We start from the raw sequence: 6,000 nt of genomic DNA, 5'->3' as shown, positions 1-6,000 counted from the left end.
CTATTTGTAATGTAATCAGGCTGTTTTTAGATCTACATCACTTTGCACTTTTACCCCAGTTTGGGAATCACCGCTTTAATCCAATCCAATCCAATCTAATCCGACTTTATTTGTTGAGCACTTTGATTTCAATAAAGTACATACAATAAAAATAAAATAAAGCAACTTCAAACTCGGCAGGTGACTTCTCAGGGAGACCAGTGTGTGCAGTGTGAACTTTAACGTTGTTTGGATAAGGAATGTGAAATATATATATATATATATATGCGATATATATGTATATATGTATATATATATCTATATATGTATATATATAGATATATATATCGATAAACAAGCAAATATATCCGACTTAAGACGGTCTTTAATTATAAATATAACAAGGAACCTTCAGCACTTTAATTTTCTTATTTTATTATGACTTGATCTAAAAAAAAAAACAAGTTTAAGCTATAAAAATAAAGGTATCGGTGCAAAAACAGTGGAGTATTTGCCTGTGATGTGTCATAAAGTCCACACATTAGCTTTGTTTTCACACGTACTCTCACTCTGAATGACGTCTGACCGGTTTTCCAGCCTCTGTCTGTGAAGAAGGAAGTGAGCTGACGATCATCAGTGTGATTATGTCACACACTCACAATCATCACGCTCAAATGTGTTATTGATTCGTGTATTTTTTTTGCTCCACTGACACACACAATGGACGGTTTATGTGACAGGGGTCGCGACCTCTTAAACCACCAACAAAGTCTATTGACACGCTGACAATGAGCGTCCCCGGGAGAACACAGAGTGACGGCTGATGTCACGGCTGATAAAGATAAACCGCTCTGAAGAGACGACACAAACAGGAATTATGCACATTTAGCTTTTTTAGAAATCCCCCTTTTTCCCGTTTCCCTGCTTTACATTTAAAATGTTTCCCCCATTTTGAGAATTTATCTTCTTTATCTGTATGTGAGCTTAGTATAAAATGAGACTCAATAAATATTAAAAGAACAGAAAAAGTTTATTTCTACTTGTTTTTCTTTAATTCTACAATTACTTTATCCCACGTGTCCATTTATTGTTTCCGTACTGTTTTAAAACTGTTGCTTCTGTAAATCTGAGTTAACACTGAGCGTAAGCGGTAATAACAGGACAGGAAAGGATCTTAAAATCTTGTTTTAAATGATCAAATATGTCCAAAAGTATCTTCATTTGTTTCACTTAATGTGTAAATTAAGGTCCAGTGTGTAACGTTTAACGCTTCATCACAGACGACACATTTGCATTTTGCAACGGTTTCTAAAAAGCTGAGAAGTTAAAATCAACGTGTGGTTATTACGGTAATTTTACTTTAGAGAGTTAGAAAAGTGCATACGTTTCTAAAGTGTTTGGCCTGTTTTTGCACATTGAGACAAAAACTCTAACAAATGTTATTTTAAATATTAGTAGTAGTTTTATGTCACACATGGTAATTTGCCGTGGGAATAATACACAGCTCCTTATATGGACGTCCTGGTGGTTTGTATTTATAGGTCACAAATTCAGGCTTTAAAAAGTATGCGGTTTTTTTCGTCTTCTCATGTGTTGTTGAGTCAAAGTTAGGATTAATTTTATTTCGCAAAACGAGACCGTTTTTCTTTTCTTTTTGTTCATAAAAACAAGTGAAAGTGAACTTTGAACTGTGACTTATTTAACTCATTTCACAAATTCAATCCAATTTTAAACATTTTGAGTACATTTTGCTCAGGTGTGTTTATATAGTTGGTGAAAATGAATGTTCTTTTTCCTCAGATTGCCTCTAGTTTGTGCTGAAATAAAGGATATAAGACACTCTATCGTATTATAGCCTCTGTATGAACTGTACGTTTAAACGTAGTAGTGGAAAAAAAGCAGCCCAAATGCAAAATAACTGCCAGATATTCAACGTTATTCTGGAAAACTGAGCAAAAGCACTTAGTTGCAAGTCATTTTCTGACCTTTTATCGTTAAAATAAGCAAAAAAAACTTTAATCTTAAAAGTTTGTTACCAGTGTATGTTTTGCTGCTCTTACATTATCAAAAAATCCTTAAATCATCACTTATTATTATTACATTTTTGTGTTGTTTAAAACTTTTGGAATATCGCAGGACGACACGAGATCCAAACTCTCTGGTTTTAATGCAACAGACATTTTTGCTTCTAAATAAAAGTTCCGTTTTAAGAAGGCGATTATTCGCCACGGCGTCGCAGTAATGACGGCGTTGAACAGACGGACTCTGATTGGGTGTGTGTGTGTGTGTGTGTGTGAGAGTTTGTGGATTTGTTTAGTTGCTGCGTTAAAAAAACACACCACACAAGGTCGGAGTCGCAGTTATGATAATTGCTTAATTGTTCTATTTATAAACGGAAAAGGAGCGACCTTGCGTTTTGTGTCGAGGGCGGCGCTGCGTCTCAGAGCTGGAGGGAGGACACACACACACACACACACACACACACACACACACACACACACACACACAGGTTCACACTGCTGTCCTTTAAAGGACTCTGCATTGATGTCCATTCATTAGGACAGTCAACACAAAGCCTTATACCTCTAACATTCACCTTAACCAGTTAATTAAACTAACCACAATTCAAATCTTAATCCTAAACTTAACCAGTTCCTCAGAAATGAAGTTCTGCCTCATTAGGACCAGGTGTTGGTCTCCATGAGGACTACTGGTCCTGACAAGCTCTCTACTTACTCTAACCTTAACCATAACTACTACTGGCCTAACCCTAAAACCAGGTCTTAACCTTGAAATGTCCCCACAAAGATTAGATAAGTCTTACTCTAACCTTAACCAAACCTCATTCTAACCGTAAAACATGTGTTTGCATTAAAATATAATAAGGACTTGAACTGTGTCCCCATGAGACCTTGTGAACAGATCCAGGTCCCCACAACATGAGTAAAACCTGAAAAACACACACACTTGTTTTTATATCTTAATGAGGACACAACCCATTCCCTAAACCCCTTACCTTAACCTTAACCATCACAACTAAGTGCCTAACTAAACCCAATTCTAAGCATAACCAGTTAATGACTAAACCCTAACCTTCAAATCATGGTCCTAAATGTAGGTTCTACCTCATTCAGACCAGGTTTGTGTCTCCATGAGGACTACTGACTTCCATTCATTTGAAAAATGCAAACAAAGTTTTAACCATAACCAATTAATGTCTAAACCTAAACTTAACCAGAGCTAAAATTAAAATTTTAGTTCTAAACTTAGATATGAGGTTCTGCCTCATTAGGACCAGGTTTTGAGCTCCATAAAGGGCTAAGGTCAGTGTTTATGCCAGAAAAATATCTTAAAGGGGCAACAAATACAAGCACACGTACACATCACTGTTACCAAGACGATATCAGAGGTCTGTGTGTGTGTGTGTGTGTGTGTGTGTCTTTGGCCCTGCTGTTCTCGTCCCTCACACAATGAAATTATACCATCGTCTCATGGAGGCAGATTCAAGGCCCATTTGTTTGAGATTGCTTTTAGTGTAATTCAATAAAGGCTTTTTTACTCATTTATTTCCATGGCAGGAAAAAAAAAAAAACACGCTGAAGAAAACCAGAGCCGTATTTCCCTCATTAGCAGTAATAATAACCATAATAACAATAATGGCATTAAAAAGCAATCATTTGAAAAGATCCTGCCGTCAATGTCAGTCTGAAACAGAAAATATAGACGTGCGCGCTGGACATTATTTTTTGCTACTTACGGGAGACAATTTAGAGAATGCTTTATTATTGTGGAGCGCGTGGATGAATTACACGTAGCAGACAAAGTACTCTGTGCCAATAAAAGCCGAATCAAAAACAAGATATTCTCTCTTTTTTTTATGTTCATTTCAACAATGAGTTTTGTCTCATTAAGTTTTCAATTAGAGTTTAAGTTTTGTCCAGACAAGACGGAGACATGAAAATGACATGTGATAAAAAGAGAGCATGAAAAAGGGGAAAAAGAGTGGATGAAAGTGAAGAAAGCAAAGCAGCGAGATCTCAAACTTCACCGTAACATCCATTTTTTTACACCACTGGAGGCCAACTGGTTATCAAGATGGCGCCAACGCTACCATCGCCGCCGCGGCTTATATAGTCGGAACTCAGAGTGGAGGAAGCGGCGTCTTCCCCCGGATGCCCTGCAAAAATAAATATTTGAATATTCTCCCGCACTCCTCCACCAGCTCAAATCGGATCATTTCCCACTTCGCCGCTTGCCCCTGCCAAAATGCCAAAAGAGTGTGGGTCTTGGCGAGCCTTCTCGCGCCCAGGCGTGCCACCCTCCCCGCGGCCCTGCCCACCCTCTGCACTATCAGCTGACACAGAGTCTGCCCCCGGGGCCGCCTTCTTTCTCCTCGGCCACCCTCCTGCTGTGAGGAGGAGCTGGCACCGCCGAGGCCGACGCCGGTCTGAACCGGCCGACGCGGCCAGAGCGCTACGGCGGCGACGTCATCAGCATCAGGTGACGCCGTCGAGTAAAAAAAGCAGCAGATGTGAGGAGGAGGTGCTGTGTCCTCATCTGTCCTCAAATGAGACAAGGATTCCAGCAGAAATATCAGACTGTGGTGTCCAAACTTTATTTAGTGTGAATGGAATTTTTGTGTCTGTGTGGACCTCTCAAGGTTCCCACGCGTCCTTGAAATCCTTGAAAGTTTGTGTCTATTGCCCCATTATAGACATGGGTCATTGAAAGTGCTTGAATTTTGAATCCCTTGCTTCTTGCCCTGCATTGCCTGATGTATGTAGACGAGTCCTAGAAATCCTTGAAAGTTTGTGTCTATTGCCCCATTATAGACATGGGTCATTGAAAGTGCTTGAATTTTGAATCCCTTGCTTCTTGCCCTGCATTGCCTGATGTATGTAGACGAGTGCTTGAAATCCTTGAAAGTTTGTGTCTATTGCCCCATTATAGACATGGGTCATTGGAAGTGCTTGAATTTTGAATCCCTTGCTTCTTGCCCTGCATTGCCTGATGTACGTAGACGAGTCCTTGAAATCCTTGAAAGTTTGTGTCTATTGCCCCATTATAGACATGGGTCATTGGAAGTGCTTGAATTTTGAATCCCTTGCTTCTTGCCCTGCATTGCCTGATGTATGTAGACAAGTCCTTGAAAACCTTGAAAGTTTGTGTCTATTGCCCCATTATAGACATGGGTCATTGAAAGTGACAAAAGGACAATCACTTGTCCAGATGCAGAGCGTGCTGCAAATCAATAAAAGTGGACGCCATCATGGGCGAAGCGGCTCTTACAAGCTTCGCTCCCATCTTTAGCTGTGTTTGTCTTTAGTGAATTTGAGGGAACTGGTCCTGGAAAGTCCTTGAATTTGATGTCTGCCAAGGTGTGGGAACCCCTGAGCTCTAGCTTTCATGTGATCCAGGCATCACATTTCATTTTTAGCTGCTGCTATAGTTGTTTAGCAAGTTTTTCACCCCAAAAAATCTATCGCTAATGCTAACCACCTAACTTGCAAACTAAGACGCAAAGTAGTGGTCCTGGAAAGTCCTTGAATTTGATGTCAGCCAAGGTGTGGGGACCCCTGAGCTCTCGCTTTCGTGTGATCCAGGCATCACATTTCATTTTTAGCTGCTGCTATAGTTGTTTAGCAAGTTTTTCACCCCAAAAAACTCTATAGCTAATGCTAACCACCTAACTTGCAAACTAAGACGCAAAGTACTGATCAGTCTCAACAGCTCAGGCTTTAGCTACTGCTGAAGCCTGACGTAGTTAAGTAAAACATTTTTCACAAAAAAATATAAAAATCTCCTCCCACTGTCACTGTACTTGCTAACTGTTTTTGCTAATGTAGAATCTCCACTTGTTGACCAGTTGTGTCGTAGGGTGCTAGCAACCGAATGCTATCTACCTGAGAACATTCGCTGCTCAGGCTTTAGTTGCTGCTGTAGTAGTAGTTTAGTGAAAGTATTTTTCTCTAAAAAAGAATCACAATGTACTCCAACTGTACCCGGTGGTCTACAGTAGTG

Source organism: Solea senegalensis, linkage group LG9, assembly GCF_019176455.1.
Source record: "Solea senegalensis isolate Sse05_10M linkage group LG9, IFAPA_SoseM_1, whole genome shotgun sequence".
Taxonomy (NCBI): Eukaryota; Metazoa; Chordata; class Actinopteri; order Pleuronectiformes; family Soleidae; genus Solea; species Solea senegalensis.
Note: the sequence above shows the minus strand (reverse complement) of the source record.